Source organism: Balaenoptera borealis, assembly GCF_965194805.1.
Source record: "Balaenoptera borealis genome assembly, chromosome: 6".
NCBI lineage: Eukaryota > Metazoa > Chordata > Mammalia > Artiodactyla > Balaenopteridae > Balaenoptera > Balaenoptera borealis.
This window is the reverse complement of record NC_138863.1, coordinates 92,897,310-92,923,304: the sequence shown is the minus strand read 5'-3', so window position 1 is coordinate 92,923,304 and position 25,995 is coordinate 92,897,310. Positions and strand designations below refer to the sequence as shown.

The 25,995-nt window shown below is 38.0% G+C and overlaps 1 protein-coding gene and 1 pseudogene across 3 annotated transcripts in view; one reads left to right on the top strand and one right to left on the bottom strand.

Annotated features, from left to right (window-relative positions):
* The window catches only part of THSD7B (thrombospondin type 1 domain containing 7B), a 1,176,114-nt gene that overhangs the window by 431,645 nt on the left and 718,474 nt on the right, over window positions 1-25,995 (top strand). The window lies entirely within an intron of this gene.
* Window positions 5,896-24,951, bottom strand: LOC309630499 (ferritin light chain pseudogene; annotated as a pseudogene). The gene has a single exon. The product of its transcript is annotated as a ferritin light chain pseudogene (transcript).

Genomic DNA, 25,995 nt, shown 5'->3' with positions numbered 1-25,995 from the left:
CCTTTCTATATTTTAGTGTGGAAAACATCTTCAGTGTGACCACCGAGAAAAACCTTTTATCACATTTTATAAAAAACAAACAAAAAAAGGGTCTATTTATCTAATAACTTTATCAGTTTACATCTATTTGATACTTCATATTTTCAAGGAACACTTTTCATCTTAAATATATCTTTTACATACCACTCCCTTTCATTTTCATGCATTCTGTAATTTTTAAAATAAATATTTTATGACAATTTAGCAGTGACTGAAAACTTAGTTTTTAAGAGAAATATAAAACATCCATCAAAACTGGTGGGTTCAAATTTTGATGAAATAAAGATAAGGATTCACAGCTGTGATTTTAGCATGGAGCTTAAACTTAATGAGTTTTGTCTCTGAGTCTGTAAATGAGTGGGTATGCATCCCTGAATAAATAAAATACATGCATACTTCTTTTGGAAAGTGTATCTTATATACAAGTCTCTCTCATAAGGCATGAAGTTGAGAGGACTGTATAAATTCGTGACACTTTGAAGACCGTCATAAGAACTTTTACTCAGTGCTTCTGTAAATCAGCAAAGTGTTCTCATTCCTTGGATTTGCTGATTGTTTTAATAAAGAAGTTTTTATCTGAAATGTCTTAGGTTCTTTTTCCTGCCTTTATGCTTGAATGCTAAGGTTTTATTCATGCAGCAGATAGTTCTTGGGCGTTACTCTATGCCAAGTGCTAGGCTATGAAAGTTAAAGAGTGGAGCAGGACAAGCTCCTGTTTTTAGTAGGAGGGCTGCCATTGACTGGTTGCAACATGGAGCGAATAGATAGACCATGGCCCTCGAAGACGCATCCTGAAAGAACACCAAGAATTTCCTTCTAAGTTATATTGATGCAAAACTTTGGATGTTTTAAGAATATATCCCTTACTCGGTGCTTCTCACTTTTTTTTTTTTAAAGCTCTAGGATGTTTTTTCTGAGAATACACAAGTGCTTCCTAATGACTGCATTCTAAAACAGACAATGAGGTCAGTAAAGGATGGTAACAAGATGACTGGAAAGGGGATGTTTGAGAAGAATTTCACAGATATTTAAACACTCCTCAGCACTTAGGTTAAATTTTTAAAATTTATTGAGGAAGTCGCTTTAGCTCTTTAAGTCCTTTTGATATTTTGAAGACATTTCCATTAGGGTGAACTTTGACAAGGAGAGATTCTCCCCAGGGAGTTTCATTTGTAATACTCAAGAAAAATGTACATCCTTAACAGGAGTTTCACAAATCAAGAATACTTTTTAAAAAGTTTTTTTGAAAATCATTTTGTATTCAATATTAAAGCCACGGATGCATTCAAAGGTAGGCTTTGCCATCTCTTATTCCATCTTTGTTGGACTCTCTGATTTGTCCTTGATTGATTTTGAAATAAATGAGCCAGCTTTTAGAGCAGGAGAATTGTTTAATTATTACAGAACCCAAGAACCAAAATCAGATTTGACGGTATGTTGAAACAGGGTTCAGGATGAATTAGTGAACAGATGTGGAGTATATGTCATTGATATCTGATACCCCCATGTTGACCTAAAAGTGGTGCCTTTTCCTTTAGGTCTTCAACTCTAAATATCAGAGAGTTGAATTTATTGGTGCCTCTTATCCTGGGATAAGTTCACTTGTCTCATAATGGAAATTGCAGCACCGATAAAGAATCTAGAGCTTAAAAAATGGAGGAAAGGACAAATGCAGGATATACTTAATTTATTCAATGGTTAGGGACCACATTGTAGGATGATTAAATTAGCAGCCTGAACACCGATGTCAGTACTGACACCAGAGGTCAGCTAATGTACAATTTATTTTTTAGTAGTTTCAAAGGTTGCTGTGATTATTTGGATCATTATGAAACATATATTTAAGCAAATACTTTCTTAGAATTTTAGAGCTGGAAGGGACCTTGAGATCATCAGACCTGGGCTTCTCAATAACAGGTGAGCAAGCTGAGGGCCAGGAAGACAGCTTGGAGCAACAGGGACAGAATGGGACATGGGACCTCTCAGTCCATCCTCCGCACCCCATTTCAGGTACAGTTCACTTCCCTCTTCCACATGAGCCAATGATGGAAGGACCAGAGCCTGCCTATAAGGGGGCAGATGGTGGACTTTAGTGGTACCCATGCCACATTCTATAGTCTAAATAATAGGAGGTCATTAAAAGTGGAAGCTAAAAATCAATGAATTCAGCTGGGAGTTCTCAGGAGAAAAGACAGATGAAAAAATATAGCAGAGATGTTCAGAATGGCTTGTCAGAAGGTCAGGATTCCTCTCCCATCATTAGACAAAGGAGGAGCACCTGAGAATCTGGACCAGAGTTGGCAGCTCTGGAACTGGATGAAGAGAGCAGCTACTTCACAATATTTATGTGGGAGAAACTTCATTTTATTTTTTTGGTTTCTTTTTTTAAAATTGAAGCATAGTTAATTTATAGTGGCTTTGCTGTACACCTGAAACTAACACAACATTGTAAATCAACTATATTCCAATAAAAATTTAAAAAAAGAAAAAAGGAGAAAAAGTTTACCATGTTGTGTTAGTTTCAAGTATACAGCAAAGTGATTCAGTTATATCTATATCATCTATCTATCTATCTATCTATATATATGTTCTTTTTCAGATTCTTTTCCATTATAGGTTATTACAAGATATTGAGTATAGCTCCCTGTGCTATACATTAGGTCCTTGTTGTTTATCTATTTTATTTATAGTAGTGTGTTTCTGTTAATCCCAGACTCTAATTTATCTCCCCACCTCTACGCCCCACCCCCTGCACCGCTGTCCCCTTTGGTAACCATAAGTTTATTTTCTGCCTGTGAGTCTATTTCTGTTTTATAAATAAATGGGAACTTCATCTTAAAATCAATGCCAAGAATGGCCGACATTACAGTTTAGGCCAGCACAAAGGCATTTGGAGGTTGGATGAACCTGGTTTGTGTCAGAGCTTTGTTCTTACTAGTGTGTGAGCTTAGCCTACTTCAGCATCCTCCCCCCCGGCCTCAGTCTTCTACCTAGCACTGTATTCCTTCCCTCGTTCACTTGATAAACACTTACGTAGCATTTATTATGGCCTCTACTGTATTCTGTCAAATTGGGTTATTCATATGTACCCCAGAAAGCTGTTTTAAAATATGAAATTGGATAATGTACTAAAACATTTAGCACAAATTCGGAGGTAAAATTGAGCTAGAGTTGAACTGTTGGCATGGGAAGACCATGGCGGCACCTGGCTGAGGCTTCCTGCTCTGTGGCTGGGGCCATCTCTGGCCTCCCAGGGGTGGGACAGCTGGTGCTGAGGCAATGATGGTGCATCCCAGTTGGGAAGAAGCAATGAGGGGTCTGGAGACCTCCAGGAACCTTCAATGATTGGCTCTTGGATCTCACTGGGAAGTAATTTTGGAACAAATGAAATAATTTGGACAAAGGAATTAGCTCAAGCTGAGAGAAAAGAAAAAAAATTCTTGCTTCCAGCAAATGTGTGTTTCATTAGATTTAATTTTTTTGTTTTCATTCATCTGAGAACTTCTTTAGTGTAGTTGGTCTAGGGATTCCTGAGACTCATACAATGCTGGAGCTGGTACCGCCTTCTATTTTTTTCAACTAAGAAAACTGAATTTGTGGAAGGGGAGGTGACTCTGTGATGGACTCCTTGGCCTTCCTCTTCATATTTATCTAATGTGATCCTCATAGCAACCCTATGGAATGTGTAGGTAAGTCTTTGTCTCCAATTCCATGTGGATTGCTTAGGACATTGCAGGAAGTCATTGGTAGAGATGGAATCAAAATCCAGCTTTTCAGATAAGTGGTTGGGTGCTCTTATTATCATCCTGCGTAATTGGTAGTGAACTTTGCAGAACTCTACCTTCATTCCTTCAGTTGGCTGTCAGATATTTATGAGGCAGTTGCCGTGGTACTTACCATATTCTAGGCCCTGAGGATACAATGATGATTTCCTTTTCTTCACTCTCAGGGAGTTTACCATCTAGTTGGTGACGTAGCACATAAGCAGACAATTGCAGAAAGAAAAGCCAACAGAGATATGTCAAAAGCATTATGAGAATACAAAGATTGTATGAAAAATATTTCTTTGAACAGTACAAAAGAGCTGTCATTATCTGTATACTAGGCAGTATGCTAAGTGCTTTGCACAAATTATTTTATGTATTAGAAAGACCATTTCACTGACCCTAAATTAATATCTAGGTTTATAGTCATCCTTCCTAATCCTGATAGTACCTATTTTCTTCCCCAAGCTTCCATAGAATGTTCCAGTATGTAATGAAAAAGCGTATATCAGGAATAACGTATCACTTTCTGTTGTAGGTAGATATACCAATGATAACCAATTTGAGACAAATTCCTCATTATACATTGAGACAGATTATTATTATGGATTATCTAAAATTGAGGGAGCATGTAGTCTCTTGCAAAGACAGAAAAACAGTGAGAGTCTGATAGAAGAGGACATTTGGGGCTAGCGTGAAAAACCTCTTTACATCAGGGAGGGTAGGGAGGCATGCAGGCGGCTCTGAATGTTGCATACCAGTGGGAGACACTCCCAGCCACCAGCAGAGTCAAGCTGTGGCGTTTTCCTGTGAGTGTAAACTGAGGTTCTCAGTCGCTGGTGGGAGAACCCGGTCTCAGCATTCTAGCCCATTTAACCTGGTCTCCCCCACTTCCTCTGCTCTGCTTTTTGTGATCCCTTTTCTCATTTCCTCTCCATTTCTTAATGGAGGTCTTTAAAATACTCTTTATTCCCTTGCTTATCCTATTTCCCTTGTTTGGGATGAATTTTCAGGGGAATCTGACGTTAGGGATGAACTCTTTGTGTTCAGCTGCAGGCAGATACCCTATGAAAGCCTCCTAACTTAAAAATTTCTACCCTATGAGAGCCTCCTAACTTGAAAATTTCTAGTCTTCCAAAGTGTGTTCTGAATATTGGGTAGAAAGAAAAAGAATGTGTATGTGTATTTATATATATTGTATATATATACTTATACATGTATATATGTGTGTGTATATAGAGAGAGAGAAAGAGAGAGGGGGAGAGGGAAGGGGAGGGAGGGAAAGGGTTGAGGAAGGTGTGTGGGTGGGGAAAGTGCACAACTTGAGTTTCTTGTACTTGCAGGGTGTTTCCTACTAGAAAAGGAGGATTTATTGGAGGCGGGGGTGAAGTCACATAAAATAAACCTGAAATTTTGGGAGTCATCATACAGCCATTATGGAAAACAGCATGGAGGTTTCACAAAAAATTAAAAATAGAACTACCATGTGATCCAGCTATCCTACTTCTGGGTATATATCCAAAGGAAATGAAATCACTGTCCTGAGAGATATCTGAGCACCCATGTTCACTGCAGTATTATGCAGTATTATTTACAATAGCCAAGACATAGAAACAACCTAAGTTTCTATTGACAGCTGAATGAATAAGGAAAATGTATTTTACACACACACGTACACACACACACACACACACACACACACACACACACACAGGAATACTACTCAGCCATAAAAAAGGAAATCCTGCCATTTGAGACAACATGGATGGACGTTGAATTATGCAAAGTGAAATAAGTCAGACAAAGACAAATACTGTGATGATTTCACTTATATGCAGAATTAAACACATGAGGAAATTTTCTAGATAAGAAATGTGAAAAAGATTTCATTATATCTTTGATTAAAAATGGGCAAAAATGGAAGCATTGATGAAGAATTAAGTAGTCTTTAGATTTTATTCACTGAATCAGTTACAAAGATAGGAAATATTGTTATTAAAATTTTAAATAAAAATTTAAATTTTTTATTTTCAAATCTTTACAAGTTCGTACATTTCAATCCACTTGTTCACCTACATTGTATCAAAGAAAATTTTTTTTTTTTTTTTTGCTGCAAAAAGCTTTATTGTTTCCATTTGGTCCAAGGCTTGGGAGAGGGCTCCAGGGTGGTTAAAAAGCTGCCTAGTGGCTGCATAGCAGGGCTTCAGGCAGAAGCCCTGACACCAGAGGGGCTCCTCAAAGGCCACTGGGCTCCGAAAGTTCCTAGTCATACTTGAGGGTGAGCCTTTCAAAGAGACACTCGCCCAGGCCAGCCTGGGGACCAACCAGCCTGCGGAGGTTGGTCAGGTGGTCACCCACCTTCTTGACGAGTTTCCCCTGCTCATCCAGGAAGTGGCTCTCCAGGAAGTCGCAGAGGCGGGGGTCTGCGTGGGCAGAACCCAAGGCATGCAGATCCAAAATGGCCTGGTTCAGGTTCTTCTCCGTGTTAATGGTGGCTTCCACAGCGTCCTGGGTTTTACCACACTCATCTTGAGATGGCTTCTGCACGTCCTGGAAGAGAGCGTGGCCGCTGCCCTGGTTTTGCATTTTCAAGAGACGCTCGGCGCCCTCATGCTTCTCTTCGGTCCATTCGCAGAAAAAGTGGCCCACACCCTCCAGAGCCATATCGTCACGGTCTAAATAGAAGCCCAGAGAGAGGGAGGTGTAGGAGGCCCACAGATGTATGTTGACCAGACGGTTGACAGCGGCCTCCACCTCGGTGGAATAATTCTGACGAATCTGGGAGCTCATGGTTGATAAGGAGTTAAGCTCAAAAAATGGTGTTGGCTGGCCCTGGTGACCGAGGATAGCTGAGGGTCTGACTCCGAAGGTTGCGACTGGAAGAAAGGTTGGAGGGTGGTCGGAGGCTGGAGCAAAGGGCGTCCCTGGGTCTGTTCCGTCCAAACACTGTTGAAGCAAGAGACAGATCCAGGGGACTGCCGTGCGCACTGCCTGAAAGAAATATCTGATAACCAAGAGAGAAAATACAAAGCAAAACAAGAAAATGATAAAATGAAAATATGATAAACAAGGGCCATGGGATAATTTTAATTTTTAATGTTTAAGTAATAAAAGCTGTTATTATCTTAATAATTTGTACATCTAGAAGTAATTGACAATTTACTTTCATGGACTGTTTTGTCAATTTGCTATAGTTGTGAAAATCAACTCCTTAAAACCTGAGAACTTTTGTTTAGAGAAGCTGAAGTAATAATTATGGTCTCAAATAATGAAACATTGTCTTTTTTCTCCTTTTGAAAAGACAACTGCTGTATTTCACTGGCCTACAGATATTTCAGTTTGGAGGTTTTTGTTTTGCCTTCTCAAGCTGAAGAATAAATGTCACCAACATTAAGCAGTGGGACTTCTCCTTTGGTGCAGTATTTTAGGTGATAGGTGTGACACTAATAGTAGAGGAAATTTGACATAGGCAGCTATATCTGATGAAAAAACATTTTTCTGAAGTTTTTATATTTGCCTGAAAATTTTGTATCTTAAAGTTCTCAAAAATTGAGTGATTCAGTTTTCATTTAATCTTTTCAGAGAATTTATAAGACAGCTTTGATTTAAAACACTTCATGTTTTTTAATAGTTTTAATTTTTTTTTTGCAGAGAAATGTTGAGTAGAGCTGCCAAAATTTGCTTCCTAGGCTCGTTTAAAAATCTCTAGAGCTACATAAGATACTGTGTCATGCACAAAATTAATCACATACAAGAAAAATCTTATAAAAATTCCCACAAAATGTGCTAGAAGTAATAGCAGTGATACTATTTATATTGATTGACCAGTTATTACATCCCTGGTTGCTTTTACATGCTTTATCTCATTGAATCCTCACAAATATCCTATGAGATTATTATCTCCGTATGACATCTGAGGAAACAGATGAGTAGCAGAGTTGGAATTTGAACTAGAGTATTCTTTTTTTTTTTTTTAATATGTATTGGAGTATAGTTGATTTACAATGTGTTAGTTTCAGGTGTACAGGAAAGTGCATCAGTTATACATGTACATATATCCACTCTTCTTTAGTTTCTTTTCCCATATAGGTCATTACAGAGTATTGGGTAGAGTTCCCTGTGCTATACAGTAGGTCCTTACTAGTTATCTATTTTATATATAGTAGTGTGAATATGTCAATCCCAATCTCCCAATTTATCCCTCCCCCTGTCCTTTCCCACTTGGTAACCATAATTTTTTTTCTACTTCTGTGACTCTATTTCTGTTTTGTAAATAAGTTCATTTGCACCAAAAATCTACAAACAGTAAATGCTGGAGAGGGTGTGGAGAGAAGGGAATGCTCCTACACTGTTGGTGGGAATGTAAATTGGTACAGCCACTATGGAGAACAGTATGGAGGTTCCTTAAAAAACTAAAAATAGAGCTGCTACATGATCCTGTAACCCCGCTCCTGGGCGTATATCTGGAGAAAGCCATAATTCCAAAAGATACATGCACCCCAGTGTTCTTGTTCAGTTTTGAGCTTAATGAATGTGTAGTGAATAGAAGAATGAATGCATGACAAAATATATATGTGACTTTGGAAAATCCAGTTTGAGCTTCTATTGATCTATAAAACCCTGAATACTAGTCAGGTTGTGTCTAACATACAGTCAAAAACCATATAGGAAATAAAGGGGAAAGGTGGATGGCATTGTTAATGGAGGTTTCGTGAACGTGCTCCATCAACGTTCAAAATGAATAAATCTGAATGTATTGTATGTGATACTTTAGTATTTGTAATATGGCAAACAACTTAAGTCCTTTTCCGTTGTTACTGATTGTTTGGTTTTGGTCTTGGCTATTGTCACTGTTCATTTTCCTGCATGATTTCCTTGGGGGGGAACACAAATCACTGGCATAATGAAATGACTTGATGTGAACCTTGAGAGTAGAATGGCATAGGAAGGAGTTGTTGGCAGGCAGAGAAGACAGTCATGTTCTCAGATTTATATTGACTGCTAGGGCCCCTCTGGGGTCTGTGGGGAGGTATCTTCCTTGGTTTGAGCTCCTTTCAAGATCAGGGCTGGTTTGGGGACTCCTGGAACAGTTTCCCAGGGAAAGAGAACTCAAATAATATGTCATCTGTCTCTGGAGAAATTATGCCAGGAGGGAGAAAACAACTTGACCTATAAACATTTAGAGCTGAGTATAGTTTAGCAAGAGGTACGGGGCAGGAGAGGAAGCAGGAGAGAATGAGGAGAGAGTTCACAGAGGAGGGGTGGAGAAAAGTCACCATGCAGGTGGTCCTGCAACTAGTCCTTTCTGTGGTGGGGTCATTCTAGAAGGTGGCACACTTTTAGGGATAAGGGGCAGTGTGCTGAGAGGGACTTAGTCATCTCCGTGTGGGATTTGATGGTTCCAGCATATGTTTGAGAATCTAAAGTAGGTTGAACCCCAAGAGCATTTTCTAACATTGCACATGGGTTTTGCGGTTGGTCACATTGTGCAAATATAGCTTCATTAAGTCTAAAAAAATTCATGGTCCTGAAGCATTGATGAATGTTATGAAAATATTTATTTATTCAGAGGCTTTTTGGTACATGGTAGAGAATCAAGGTACTTTGTGTATACGAACTGTTCCTGGAGTTATGAATGTGGGTTCGGGAAACACACAAACATGAGGTTGAATGCTGGCTCTGCCATTTGGTAATTATATAATTTGGGGCAAATTTCTTAAATTCTCTGTGCCTTACTTTCTTTGTGTATAATATTGTAGTTTATGGTACCTGAATTATAAGATCAAAGGAGATAATACATAGATCATGCTTTGTTCAGTAACAGGTACATAATAAGGGATGATGCTAAAAGAACGTGGGGAGATATCAATTTTGGTCAGCAAAGTCAACTTGAAGCCCAGCTGTTGGTGAACGAATATATTTGCCCTTTCCTCTAACAGTATCAAATTTATGTTTTGTGCATGGAAATTTTTAATGTTTATACCCACTGAGAACATTCAGAGTGATGACTATGTTGATATGACCCAGATTCACATTGAAATTGCTCTTTAAATGCCATTCATTAGTAATTCTTTGATCATCTTTGTGTTTAACAAAATTGATAGAGTTGCTTTCACTGTTTCTTCCTAATACAAACCTTTTGGCATTCCTCTGGAGCTTTTATTGATAAACTCTCCCTTAAGCATACATCCAAATTAAATGTGAGAACCTGCAGGTGAAAGAAATTGCTTCAAGGCAGTGATTCAGCAGGATGAAAAATCAATAACAGTTTCATTAAGGAAGGAAAGATAGTTTAGACATACTCCTACCTAGCTTTTTTCTTACTGAAAGAAAATAATAATTGTTGATTATGTCTTTCCTTTCAGATATAATGTCCATAGCTTAGTAACGTGGCCGCTGTATAGTTATATTGTATGCATCCCTTCAAGTCTTCTGGGTCTCTTGAATAGAGCCAGTCTTTACGTTTTGAAAAATTGACACTCATTTAAAACAGTTTCTTTAATAATGCATGCCATGCTGAGCCTACTGCAAGTGAGCACTTTACAACCACCAAATCCTACTGATATATTTGAATTAGTTAAATTCCAAATTCCTTTCTAAGCAAGTGCTTTAATTCCTTCTTTCCCCTCTACTGATTGGTTGATAGCTGGATGAGGAGATGGGCAGGTAGATAAAAGGGCGGATGGATGGTGCAAGGTAGAAAGGAAGGGAGGAATTCAAGTTTAGTATAGTGGTATGTGTGCTTCTGGCTCTCTTCTTTTTGGCTCTATGATCCTGAGCCACTTACATTCTCTCTGTCTGAGTTTTATCACCTTTGAAAAGGTCATAATAATAGTTATATGATATTATACAATATATAATATCATACAACTATAATACAATATATTATAGTTAACATTATATAACTATTATTATGACCTTATGACATTATTAGTATGCAGATGAAAATGAGTTATGTGAATTGTTGTGCTCAGTGTCTATCCGATGACAGGTACCTTATAGTTATATAATTTGAGCTATATTATTAGTAACATTATTGAAAAAAAGATAAAGAGGTAGATAAGGTAAATACAATGAAATTTTTAAGATGCCATTTTGTGCTAGAACAATTCAAGATAAAAATAATTGCATTTTAGCTAGAAGGAACACAAATATGGCTTCCGGGTTATCTTAGATGGGAGTTGGACTGCTTGTACAATAAAATGCCCCCAACAGAAGAGGGTTTTATCTGTAGGGTGGGATCTCAGAGAGGTGTAGGGAAACCACATCCATGCAATAGGGTGAGGCACCAGTCTTTTTCAAGACATTTCAGTATTGAGGAAACATTCACGTGGGGGTCAAACTGTGCTCCGAACTGAGTTACAAGACTTAAAGAAATCTTTAGTTTTGCACAGTGTAGAAATAATCAGGGCATTCAGTCCTGAGCCAGAGAGACAGCTTTCTCATAAATTGCTGCGTGTCCTGTATCAGGTGTAAACGTGGTGATAGGATGTTGTCTCTCCTGTGGTAGCAGCAGGCAACATGAATATGGGAGAGTTTTTCATTGACTTTATTATAAAATGCTATTTCAGACTCTCAAGAGTTTAACCAGCCCAACCAGTCTTTATTTGTCACATTTCTCTCAAGGCCTATGAGGTTCACTCAGTAATAACTAAGCATAATTGCTAACATTTACTACTTTTTCTTAACAGTCAGGCACTCTTCCAATTGCTTTGCATGGATTTTTATATTCTTTTGCCTCACGCAGGTTGTGGTTGGTGTAGTAGTATTTTGATTTTGTTGAGCTGGAGACCAAAGTACAGAGAGGTTAACTCCTCAGCCCAAGGTCACACAGCAAGTCAGTGGTGGAGCCAGGTTTCAAACCCACTTCGATTCCAGAGCCTGAGTCCTAAACTAATGCCGTATATAATAAGTGCTTAATATTTGTGAATGATTATAATAATAGCTACAGTTAAATATAGCAAAAAAAAAAAAAGAAATCTCTGCTCAACATGACCCTTCATTTCCAGGTTTGTGTCAAGTGTGTGTACTTGAAGCACATTTTATAATGATTGCAGAAATAACCAACCATCTCTTTCCCTTCTGGTATAAAAAGAGATAAAGAGCCACTCCTACTTTGCCTAATAATTGTTAAATTGCTTTCTTTTTGGTCTAATCTTTGCTAAAGGGAAGAAGGAGACCAGACACGACAGGCTTTTTATTTTATTTTTTTAAAAATCTACTAGCTGCCAAAAGAAAAGTGCTGGAGAGCAGATTTCAGTGTGCTTGTTAGATGTAGGGTTGTTTTGATTGTCTGTGGCCTGTAGGGAATTGGATGGGAAGAGCATGTGCTAGCCTCTACTCATGATGGGCAAGGAGAATATCAGGTCTGTTGCTTCAAACTGAACTTCGTGGCCTTGAAAGGACTTAGTGGCTGCAAGCAGCAGGCGTGGTAAGAAAGGTGCTATTTATGGAAGACCTACCATGCCAGGTAGACTAGTTAACATTTCCTCTTTTCCTTACAACAATGCCAAGAAGACATGGTTATCCTGTATTATAGGTGAGAAGAGCCAGGCATCAAGAAGTTCAGAAATTTGCTCCAAGTCACATAGCTCGTGAGCAACAGAACTCAGCTTTGAACTTGGATCTCTGCAACTCCTGCCTACTTCCCACCATCCCATAGTGCCTCTTATAGTAGTCCAAGCGTGTGATCTAGAAAATGCTTGGTCCCCATTGCTTCTCACTGGGCCTGAAGTGCAGCTTCCAGCAGATGTGGTTTTTCTGGAGTCTCTCACCTCCCCTTGCCTCCTTTTTGATCCAGAGAGTTCGTCTATGTGGAGGCGGCATCTGGCCACGGCATCTGGCCACGCTGCACACTCATTGGTAGGGATGCAGAAGGCAGATAGCACTTAGCACTTTATAGTGGAAAAGGACCTGAATCCTGATGCTGCTGGTCATGAATCGATGGTTTCATTCTCCAGTCACGGCATTGCACTTCTTGGAATTAAACCTCAGGGCTCCTAATGATCAAATGGATAATTAGAGTTATCCAGCCTATGTTACAGTCAGCATTATTATGAGGCTCTAAAAAGAAAATTTGCAGAAATACCTAGAAAAATAGCACTCAAATTAACACTGGGAGCAGTCTCATACAGGAGGCAATTTGGATAAACCATCAAATTACTTTCATGAGGAACATTTTCAACCTTGCTTTGGTTTTTTTCAAATGATGAAAGTACCCATTCTCAAACTTTGGAGCACAACTTTTGAGTTATATGAACTCTTCAGTTTGGAATGGTAGTATTACCATTTCCCCACTTTATTCCTATTCTCCTAGTTCCCCGTAGTAAATGGAAGTAGATTCACATTGCCACGGTGTCTACAGATACTACTTAGCTTATTGGAATAGCATACCTTATTGGGTTCTTTCATGGGGGAATGTCAGCGGCTGACGTCTGCCGGGTTTTATCTATGGCCTCCCAAAGCCAGCTCTTGTTTAATTGAGTCAGCCAGTCAGCTTTACTGAGCTCTCAGCTGGGAGTGGGCTGGAACTAGGCATTTTAACCAGAATTGATCATCTGCTCAGTACTTAAGTAGCATGAGCCTCCAGACTCTGGCTAGCCTAATGGACTTTCCACTGTGTCTCTGCTATTGAGCAGTGATTACTATACAGATTGAGGCATATTTGGTTTCAGTTCAGTCTGTTCCCACAGATGAGGCCCAAGTATGATCACATCGTATAAATTATTTAAGGTGCAGCGTCTGTGTAACCTGAGCCATAAGTAAAAGTTGGCCCTCCATCTGTTCTGTCACCTGAGGACTCTCTATTTTCCGAGGGAAATAGTCCATCTTGTGAACTGACATCATTAGAGTCATAAAAATTCAAATGTGCCTTGAGCGATTACTTTGGCATAAAGAATCAAGCACAATATCCAAAAGCTTAGCATCCTTTCACTGAAATACAATGGTTTAGGCTTGGATGGAAGAAATTTCTGGAACACTAATTGCAGTTTCAAAACGGTATTACTAGTTGTAGTCTGAAGAAACTTGAATCTGTAAACTCCATTCATTTTCATAGACTCTGAAAAGTTCTTTTTTTTTTTCACTTGTAAACTTAGTTTAATTATAAATGTATTTAATCACAGATTGTTTGGAAAATGAAACAGAGCACAGAGGTTATTCTTCTATAATTTCTTTAATTTGTAGGTGAAGAACTCTGGGTCTAGAAACAAAATCCACTTGTTGAAGGTCACACCACAACCAAAGTCATCTGATTTCTGGAGTAACCTTTCTGGTACATCATCTTTGTTACACACATAATCCTACTTTAGCAAAGAATCAAAGCCCAGGTCTCTCTCATGTTCATTTCCCCACTCTGGTTTCAGCAAGTTGGAAATAGAAAAGTAAAAGGGAACTAAATCCATCTCCCCTTTCCTCTTGTTGAATTACTTGCTAAATATAGTTGCTACCTTCTATCTATTCTTATCCTTGTCTGCATAAGACCTGTTCCTTGAGCCTGTCCTTATTTTTTCCTGACCGCGTGTAATGAAGACATTGGGGTAGACTGTGGCATGTGACAGCATCCCTGAAGTTACACGTCTCATAGTTGTAGACCCACCGCTAAAGGGTTTATGACTCACACTCCTTGCAGTGAAGGATAACAGCAGAGCTTTGTTGCGCTCCTCTGTGATGGATTCTGAATTTGAGCGGCTGGGACCAGATGGGGAACCTGGCTTCTTTAGTGAATTTCCAGAAGCGCAGTGTTCAATTGGCTGCCCCATTTAAGAAATTTATCTAGACTCAGCCAATGGAGTTTAAAGGGACGTTAGTTTCTTCAAATTGATCTCTTCCCTTTCTTAGTACATGTACTGTACTGGTCTTCTGGTCTGGGCGAATAAAGTACACAGCTCCTTTTAACACCTGGAGGCCTGGGGAATGAGTACCGTGAGCGTAGTGCTGGCAGGACTTCACATTCTCCTCACTGAGGCTTTTCTACCTTGGGTCTTCCTCGTTAAGCACTCAATTTAGAACTCCTTTAAAAAGTAGCTTTAGTTCTAGTCCTTCAAAGTAGTGCTTCCTAAGACCCAAAACAAAACAATTTCCCAAATGATGAATTCCTTAAAAATGCATGCGGTTTAGGAAAGCAGTAGTAAATAATTGGCAATTTGATAGCTTTAGTCCTTTTTACTCTCTTGAAACCCTTGACTAAAGATGGCAGTCACATAAAACCACCACAAAAGGAATAGTTGCTTAAAATAGTAATGCCATGGTGTATCTTGTTCCTTCTGCCAAAATGGATTCTTGGTTATTTCCAGATAATTAGGACTAGCCTCCTGAGGACCAAAGGAGGCAATTTCCCTTGCGTGGTTCCCCCTCCCTTTCTTGTCTACACTTCTTTTAACCTTCAGCAGTGTGCTTTTTTTAGGAGCCTGGCTTGCTTCATTCTGATGACCCAAATCAAATTATGTTAATGATTGTTTATCATATCATTTCTTTCTCATAAGAATGCTTCCCTCCCAAGAGGTTTATTCTAAATGTGCATCTTAACTCAGAGGACTCCATCTACACCTGTGGCCGGCAGGCTTGTCCACATTGAAGTTCAGGGAACATTTCATTCTGGAGACCCACAAAGAACACCATATCAGCTGGCATCTTACTCTACTTACGTGCAAGGCTACTTTTATATATAGCATAAACTGGATTTTATTTCTCTTCTAAGGTCAGACAATAGGCCAGGTAAGAGTACTAAGCTAAGGAAGGTGGAAAGCACAGTTTGATAACGAAGGTAAAATGCTTGGAATTTGTTCCAGATGTTACTAACTATTGGCAGTACTGTCTTAAGGACTGGATGGCAATTTCAGTTCAGCATTTCCTTGATTTTCTAGGCTTTTAAGGTTCTTCATGTTTTCTTAATTATAGAATTAATTAGCATGTTAATGGAAAATCATTAGATAATGGAGTTCATAAAGCCTCTGTTATTGCAAACCATTATTTACAAAACAGAGCACTGTGGTTTTAGTCAATAGAGCCTTTGGGCCAATTTGCACCCTGTCCCTACACTGGGAGAACTCAGATGTCCCTTATCTTTCTGATTGGCTATCACTTTGCAGGGAAATGGCTACTATACTTAGAAGCTTCTCAAGCTGTAAACATAGGTTGGAGAACTTGGAGCCTGTGTTTGCTTTTGTGCTTTTTAGAATTCGTTTCTTTTTAGTTTTTATTACCTAATCTCAGGTATGCTTTCAGACACCTTAGCAAAAGAATAAAAGGCCCCAGTGTTCTCTGCAATATTCTTTTTTTTTTAAATTGAAGTATAGTTGATTTACAATGTTGTGTTAATTTCTGCTGTACAGCAAAGTGATTCAGTTATACATATATACACATTCTTTTTTTTATATTTTCCATTTTGGTTTATCATAGGATTTTTTTAAATAAATTTATTTATTTTATTTTTGGCTGCGTTGGGTCTTCGTTGCTGCGTGTGAGCTTTCTTTACTTGCAGCGAGCGGGGGCTACTCTTCGTTGCGGTGCGCGGGCTTCTCATTGCAGTGGCTTCTCTTGTTGTGGAGCATGGGCTCTAGGCACACGGGCTCAGTAGTTGTGGCTCAAAGCCTCAGTAGTCGTGGCTCGCGGGCTCTAGAGAGCAGGCTCAGCACACGGGCTTAGTTGCTCTGCAGCGTGTGGGATCTTCCCAGACCAGGGCTCGAACCCATGTCCTCTGCACTGGCAGGCAGATTCTCAACCACTGCGCCACCAGGGAATCCCATCATAGGATACTGAATGTAGTTCTCTGTGCTATACAGTAGGACCTGGTTGTTTTCTGCAATATTCTTTAATTTCTCCTTCACTGCCTGTCCTCTTGGTTCTCAGGTACCTGCCCCCCGCCTCTGATGGACCTGAGCAGCCAAGTCCAAGGTGACTGTGTCCTGGCATCAACTTTTCCTTAATTCCCACTTGGCTGCCTGGTCAACTGTGTGAACTCAGAGTGGATGGCTACTGCAGCAATTCGCAGACCAGACGGGATAGATGGCATACAGTATTATAATATGTTATATAATTATATATTGTAAGTTCCGCCCTTCTTTCCCCACCAGATTCTATGGGGACCATGCCCTTCCTACTCTCTCCTCCCCTTAATCAATTTCTCTAGGCTAAGAATCTTGCCGATTCCAGCTCTCTGGAAGTAGTAGAAAGGAGAAGGGAGGTGTATCTAACAAGCTACATTATCTTGGAGGCGAATATCCACTTATTTGGCCATGATGTAATTTCCAGTTGATAATCTTTTCAGCCTATCAACCAGAAATTATACCTAAAAAATGTAGTAAGCTTCCTTATCTCTATGTTTCCATTTTCAATTTCTCCAGTGAGCTGGAAATATAGAGATGAGATATACATTCTGTTTGCTGTACTTGATTGATGAACTGTTGTTTGCTATATTTAACTTTTAAAGTAGATAACCTTGACAGAATTATATATTTTTCTAAAATAAAACCGTGTACTACCCTATTTTCCATGACTAGTTTCTATTTTTATCAAGCTAGCCATAGCCCACCTTTCCAGTAGAACACCAAAGCCAAACTTTTAACCCCCTTATTTGCACATCAGAGAACGTTGCTGCCCTATAACCCTTCTTTCACCCTAATTGCCATTCCTCTATATGTTCGCATGGACCCATGGTTGTTTTGTTTTCTAATTTTTTTTATTGGGGTAAAAAAACACATAATATTTACCATCTTAACCAGTTTTAAGTGTACAGTTGAGTGGAGTTGAGTATATTCACGTTGTTGTACAACAGATCTCCAGAGCTTTTTCATTTGCAACACTGAAACTCTATACCCAATAAACAGTAATTCCCCAATCTCTTCCCTTCAGCCCCTGGCAACCTGCCACCTTTCTGTTGTCTGTTTCTATGGTTTTCACTACTTTAGTTATTTTGTATGAGTGGAATCATACAGTATTTATCTTTTGTGACTGGTTTATTTTGCTTAGTAAAATGTCTGTGAAGTTTATCCATGTTGTAGCATATGACAAGATTTCCTTCTTATATAAGGCTGCATACTATTCCATTGTGTGTATATAGCACATGTTCTTTATCTGTTCATCTGATGATGGACATTTGGGTTGCTTCCAACTCTTGGCTATTGTGAATAATTCTGTGATAAACACAAATATGCAGATATCTCTTCAAGTTCCTGCTTTGAATTCCTTTGGATATATATCAAGGAGTGGGATTGCTGGATCATATGGTAATTCTATTTTTAATTTTTTGAGGAACCCCCATACTCTTTTCCATGATGGCTGCTCCATTTTACATTCCCACCAACAGTGCACAAGGGTTCCAATTTCTCCACATCCTAGCCAGCACTTGCTATTTTTTGTTCTTCCAATAGTAGCCATACTGATGGATGTGAGCTGATATCTCATTGTAATTTTGATTTGCATTTCTCTTATGATTAGTGATGTTGAGCATCTTTTCATATGTTTGTTGGCCATTCATACATAATTTTTTTGAGAATTATCTATTCAAGTCCTTTGCCCATTTTTAAATCAAATCAAATCAATTTTTGTTGTTGTTGTTGAGTTGTAGAAGTTCCTTATATATTCTGGATATTAACCTTTTATCATATATATATAATTTGTAAATATTTTTGCTATTCTATAGGTTGGTTGCCTTTTCACTCTATTGTTTCCTTTGATGCACAGAAGTTTTTCAGTTTGACATAGTCCCATTTGTCTATTTTTGCTTTTGTTGCCTGTGCTTTTGATGTAATATCCAAGAAATCATTGTCAAATCTAATGTCCTGAGGCTTTGCTCCTATGTTTTCTTCTAGGAGTTTTACAGTTTTAGTGCTTGCATTTAGGTCTTCGATCCACTTTGAGTTAAGTTTTGTATATGGTTATAAGGTAAGGGTCCAACTTCATTTTTTGCATGTGGATATCCAGTTTTCCCAGCACCATTTTTTGAACAGACTGTCCTTTACCCATTGTGTAGTCTTGGCTTATGGAAAGTCATCTGTACATATATGCAGGAGTTTATTTCTAGGCTCTCTGTTCTGTTCCATTTGTCCAATTATCTGTCTTTATGGCAGTCTCATACTGTCTTAATTACTTGCTGCTTTGTGTGCTATGTTTTGAAATCAGGAAGTATGGGGCCTCCAACTTTGTTGTTTTTTAATATTGTTTTGTCTATTTTGGGTCCCTTGAGATTCCATATGGATTTTAGGTTGTTTTTTATATTTCTATAAAATAAGTCATTAGGATTTTCATAGGGATTGCATTGAATCTGTAGATTGCTTTGGATAGTATGGACATTTTAACAATATTAAGTCTTCCAATCCATGGGCATGGGATATCTTTCCATTAATTTGTACCATCCTTGAGTTCTTTGAACAATGTTTTGTAGTTTTCAGTGTACACATCTTTCACCTCCTTGTTTAGGGGTATTCCTAAGTATTTTATCCTTTATGATGTCCTATAGCAAATAGGATTGTTTTCTTAATTTCCTTTTCAGATTGGTCATTGTTAGCATATAGAAACACAACTGAATTTTGTGTGTTGATTTGTATCCTATAACTTTGCTGAAATTGTTTATTAGTTGTAACAGCTTTATTTTTCTGGTGGAATCTTTTGAGTTTTCTACATATGGATCATATTGTCTGTGAACAGAGATAATCTCACTGCTTTCTCACTTTGGATGCCTTTTATTTACTTTTTCTTATCTAATTGCTCTGGCTAGAACTGCTAGTATTATGTTGAATAATAGTGGTGACAGTGAGCATCCTTGCCTTGTTCCTGATTTAAGAAGAAAAGTTTTCAGTCTTTCACCATCAAGTATGATGTTAGTTGTGGGCTTTTTATATATGGATTTATTATGTTGAAATAGTTTCCTTCTATTCCTAGTTTGTTGAGTGTTTTTATAATAAATGGATGTTGAATTTTATCAAATGCTTTTTCCACATCATTTGAGATAATCATGTGGTTTTTGTGCCTCATTTTGCCAAATGGTGTATTTTACTGATTGATTTTTGTGTGTTGAACTCTCCTTGTATTCCATGTGTAAATCCCACTTGATCATGGTGTTTAGTCCTTTAATTGCTGTTGAGTTAGGTTTGCTAGTATTTTATTGAGGACTTTTGCATTAATATTCATCAAGGATATTGATCTGTTGTTTTCTTTTCCTATTGTGTCTTTGGCTAGTGTTGATATCAGAGTAACTGGCCTCAAAGAATGAGTTTGGAAATGTTCTCTCTTCTTCAATTATTTGGAAGAATTTGAGGAGGATTGGTGTTAATTCTTCTTTAAATGTTTAGTTCAATTTTCTAAGGAAGCGATCTTATCCTGGGATTTTTCTTTATTGGGAGTTTTTGATTACTATTTCAATCTCTTTACTATTTACACATTTTTAAAAAATTTGATGACACAATTTTCTTGATTTCTCCTCCCTCCAAAACACACAACACATGTATTTGTTGCCATTCTTAGAGAAGGAAAGGAATATGACATTACTCCTTTAAAAGTATAAAATAGTTTAGGAATGGTAGACAAAATGTTAAGTTTCTTTTAATAGTCTCAGTCACCTTCCCCTCTGCAAATAGCTTCTTGATCAACTTCACTAAGAAAACAAACAAACAATAAGGAAAAAGTTTAGGCCAAGTATCTGTCCACTTCTACAGTCTTCTTGCCACTGCATTTGCTTATGTGTATGTTATTCCCTCCTTTCTCCCACATCTGAGTCAGGTAGATCCCTCTACTACTTTGGTTTCATCCCTTCACCTGGATTCTTTATCCTGATGATCTCTTTCCATTAACTTGCACCAATAAGTAGTCCTACTCTATATCAGCTCTGTCTCTCTGTCTGGCTTTCTCTTCATCTCTTAAAAATTGCTCCTCTTAGTTCACCTTAATTTATCTCTATTTACTCCTGGAATTTCTACAGTCAAATTGTGAAAGGCTGTGAAAGGTTGTGAGCTTGGATACAACAAGAACAGTGTGGATTCAAAATTCTCTAACAGTCACTTGTTTTGTGATATTTGACAAGTTACATAAACCTTTAGGGCCTTTATTTTCTTCATTTAAAGGAAGGATACCAACAATAATGATAATACCTCCCTTATAAAGTTGGGATTGTAAAGATCATCAAACAGACATGTTGGTCAACCTTCCTTGACATCTCTTAATGCATTTGACACTGTTGGAGTATCTTTTTCCTGGAAATTGTTTCCTCTCTTGAAAACATTTTACTTGTTTTCTTCCTACATCCCTAACCCTTCTTTTTTTCTTCTTGATAGGCTCATTTCCTTTACTTGCCCTTTAGTGTCTTTGTTCCTCAGGGATTTGCCTTCACCTCTCTTCTATCTGTGCTCACTCTACTTGAGCTCTTGCACTCAAAAGCACATCTACATTTTTAATACTCATTTGGGATACAGAGTATATACATGGGAGATACATACACACACTTCCAAATTTCTTCTGAAATCCAGACATGTTTGTGGCCTGCAGATCTCCCTGGATGCTGCAGTCATCTCATACTCAGCTGGTCCAAACTGTTGTTCATCAGCACCTGTTCTCAGCAGCTCTGAGGACCTCTTCTGTCCATTCCACTTGCCATTTCTATGAATTTCTGTGAGATCTTCTCAGTCATGATGGCTGTATTAATAGACAATTAGTCATCTCAGCCCACCACTCACTAAGTCCCTTCCCCTTGTCTGTGCCTTACATATTCCCATTATTTCTCCTTGTTTCTCAAATGCATTGCTATCCTATTGTTCTTAAATGGCCTCCTTGTCTCTAACTTTTGAACTGGTTCAAGGTTATCTTCATAAAATGCAAACCTGTTTCTAACACTTCCCTGTTTAAAATCCTTTAGTAATTCTCTACCAGTTTTAGGATAAAACCTGAATTCTTTTGTACAACAATATGTACAATATTATACTCCTTATAACGTGTCTTCTGCCTCAGTTTTATATTCTGTCTTTCATCACATACGATTTTGAGCAGTATGGAACTTCTTGTCCTTCCAGGAAAATACAGTTTTCTTTGTTGTTGTTTTTTTTTTGACCCTCCCTCTCGCCCTCTCTTTCTTTTCTCTTCCACCTCCTATTCCCTCCCACCCTTCTCCTTCATTCCAATTTCTGACTTCTGTTTTGACTTCATTTTCTGATTGTCTTATCACTACATAATTAACTTGTTTTAATCTTTAAGACCAGCCAAAACATTACCTGCTGTGTGAGCTCCATCCTGATCACCCACCTCACACACATTCACACTTGGTGAGAATAGGCCTACCATAGTTGGGCACCCAGGTATGCTGACTTCCAGGGGAGTTGTCTTTTCATTGTTATGTTGCCTAAGATGGTTTGAGTTTCAAGCAAATTGACTTCTGGAATACTAACAAGCAGATTTTCTTCTACTGTCACTGTACTAGAACATACATATTTTGACATTTAGATAATGTTATGGGATCCCTATTAAATAACTGGCTTCAGGGATGGAGCCCTTATTCAAACTGCAGAACAGATAAAGCCACCTTTATCTGTGTAAGTCTCAAAGGGCTTAAGTTTGTCAAACTGCAGGGCATTTCATTAGCATTTCTGAGGAGTGGGTGTTTCCTTCTGAGAAAGGTTGACTGAATCAAGTAAATTTTGCCTCCAGGGAATGAAATCCACCTTGGTCCAAACAAAGAGACTGTAGGTATTCAAGACTGACTGATGGCAGACATTGATGGGGAACAGCCAATGCCTAGGAATGCAAGAATGTTGACAGGAGTGGAGATTTTCCAGATCAGTTTTTGACACCAGTTATTTCAAAACAATTGTTTCTTAATGGGTGGTCACCAAGTTAAAGCCCTTTTGATTGTCTGTCAAGACACATTGGATTATATCCATTCTTATCATGTGCATCCATTCCAGGTCTGGAGATCAGGCGGGAGGGAGGTGGGAGAGGCATTTTGTATATATGCTTTTTCTTCTGAAAGTCAGCCTCAATCTGATTTTTTATAACTTTGCATATATGTTGTATAGTTTTTAATATTTTGAAAGCATTTGTATAGCACTTTTTTTTTCAGTATAACCCACTGCATCCTATGTTTGGCATTATCTTAAACCAATTTCCAATCATCTATAAAAAAGAGTATATGATTATATCTCTGGTATGACTCAAAGAATATATATTTAATGGTTTAGGTTTGAAGAGGCATTCTTGATATGAAAAGGTAATCATTTGTTTATATTAATGATTTAAACAGAAAATAACCATATTTTACATATGAATTTACATCCCCAGAATTCATAATTGAATGGTATGCTTCTTATTTCAATTTGAGTAAGTCTAATATTAAAAGATTCATTCATGAAAAACCCCAAATGTTTTTAAAAAGAAAGTCATAAAACAAGTTTATTACAGATTTTGAGGCACCCAACTCAAATAAATCTACAGAGTGGGTTGATAGAAGAGTGAGAAAATATAATGCATACCAAAAGAAAAAAGCTGTGGAAAAAATCATGCATCTCTTTTTTTCCTTTTATTTTAATCATAAAAAATAATGGAAATTGTTCTATAAACATGAGTGAGCTAAAAAATATTACCAGAGTATTAGTTACTAGAAAAACAGAAATGAAATTTGGAGATGAGATTTATCATCTTCTCACTTTAATTTGTACTCCTGCTGCACTGTAAATGTAATAACCATCAACATGAAAAATGTAACAGATTGGTAATACCATTGAGTTTTAATTAAACCGCTGAAATGAAGAAGACCCAGATGGATAACTGGGAAATGTAGTTATCCTTTATGAAATGTGCTGGATTGCCTGTTGTTCTGTTTCTTATAAATTAATGCTCTGCCAAAAATAGTGCCCCATCAGAAGATTTACTAAAAATTAATAATTTCAGTTTTTAAAACAGATGGTTGCTTTAGTTTATTCAATTTAGGTTTGAAACACTTATCACTGTAAATCTGCAGTTGCTCACTTTCCTGATCCCTTCCCGATTTGACTCCCCATTAATGTGGCTTTCTACTTAAATAAATCAGTACATACATCTTGTTTTTCTACAAGGTCGTTGGTCTGATCTCTTTGCTTCAGAATGTCAGGTGTTTGCATCTAATTTCTAGTAAATTTTATGTTCTGTGAATTCATAAGTTTAAAAAAGACAGAAATGGCAGCATAAGAAGCAACTCGGAAAGTTTTCATCACTCCTTCAGAAAATAGCAACCACTGACATCAGTTCAGTTAAGACATGAAGAACTGGTGTTTTTCTTATCAGCTTGATGCAAGGATGAATTGGCTACTTAAGATTCAGGAGATAAACTCTTCAGGTGTATTTATGAGATGGTTGCTGATATCCATGTGGCAGACTGCTGACCTATTTGTGTACCAGAGTACTGGGTCTCCCCTGTGGAAGAGTTGCATGCGATGAAACAGTTGTAAACATGTGCAAATTTCCAGTTTCTCACTCCCCCGATATCATATGACCTATCTGAAGATGACCTTTATCTAGCAGCAGAATTGGACTTAAATGTTGAATTAGAAACATAGCATTTTCATGACAGCTACAGAGAAATGAGACAGATGAGTTTAATCACAGGGCAATTCTGTTTGTTTTTATCCTAGGGTTAACTATTTAGGGTATTGAAGTTCTCTTGTTTGCAAAGGGCATGAAAATCAAGTATTTGTTGGTGGTGCCCATTATGCCTGGCACTGTGAAGACAACGTCTCTAAGGAAGATATCTTAGAGGAAGGTAACTCTGAGATATGTCTGTCCTCTCTCAGCACCTATAACCTAAACGGAGAGATGGCAAAACAAATAGGAAGTAATAAATTGTTATATAATTGAATCCATTTGGATGCTGTAAGAATTCAGGGGCAGGCAGGATCAGTATGAGTTGAATATAAAAACAGGACAAAATTGGAACATTTGTTTGTAATGGATGAGTGGGATTTGGAAATGCAAGAGTAGACCAGTTTAGCTAATGAGATTAGCATAATCACAGGCCTGGGGGAGAATGATTGTGACATGACAGGGAATATAAAGTATTTGAGAAGAACAGTTCCTCTTAATGAATAAGGATGGCAGATAAGGATGGCTGGATAAGGGACAGCCAGACATTGAAGGGGCTTTAAGGCTATATGGCAGAGGTTTGATCTTTTATGACAGGCCACACAAAACCATTGTTGGTGGCCATTCTGACCGGTGTGAGATGATATCTCATTGTAGTTTTGATTTGCATTTCTCTAATGATTAATGATGTTGAGCATTCTTTCATGTGTCTGTAGGCCATCTGTATATCTTCTTTGGAGAAATGTCTGTTTAGGTCTTCTGCCCATTTTTGGATTGGGTTGTTCGTTTTTTTGTTATTGAGCTGCATGAGCTGCTTGTAAATCTTGGAGATTAATCCTTTGTCAGTTGCTTCATTTGCAAATATTTTCTCCCATTCTGATGGTTGTCTTTTGGTCTTGTTTATGGTTTCCTTTGCTGTGCAAAAGCTTTTAAGTTTCATTAGGTCCCATTTGTTTATTTGTGTTCTTATTTCCATTTCTCTGGGAGCTGGGTCAAAAAGAATCTTGCTGTGATGTATGTCATAGAGTGTTCTGCCTATGTTTTCCTCTAAGAGTTTGATAGTGTCTGGTCTTACACTTAGGTCTTTAATCCATTTTGAGTTTATTTTTGTGCATGGTGTTAGGGAGTGTTCTAATTTCATACTTTTACACGTATCTGTCCAATTTTCCCAGCACCACTTATTGAAGAGGCTGTCTTTTCTCCACTGTATATGCTTGCCTCCTTTATCAAAGATAAGGTGACCATATGTGCGTGGGTTTATCTCTGGGCTTTCTATCCTGTTCCATTGATCAATATTTCTGTTTTTGTGCCAGTACCAAACTGTCTTGATTATTGTAGCTTTGTAATATAGTCTGAAGTCAGGGAGCCTGATTCCCCCAGCTCCATTTTTCATTCTCAAGATTGCTTTGGCTATTCGGGGTCTTTTGTGTTTCCATACAAATTGTCAAAAAATCTAGAAACAATAAATGCTGGAGAGGGTGTGGAGGAAAGGGAACTCTCTTGCACTGTTGGTGGGAATGTAAATTGATACAGCCACTATGGAGAACAGTATGGAGGTTCCTTAAAAAACTACAAATAGAACTACCATACGATCCAGCAATCCCACTACTGGGCATATACCCTGAGAAAACCATAGTTCAAAAAGAGTCATGTACCA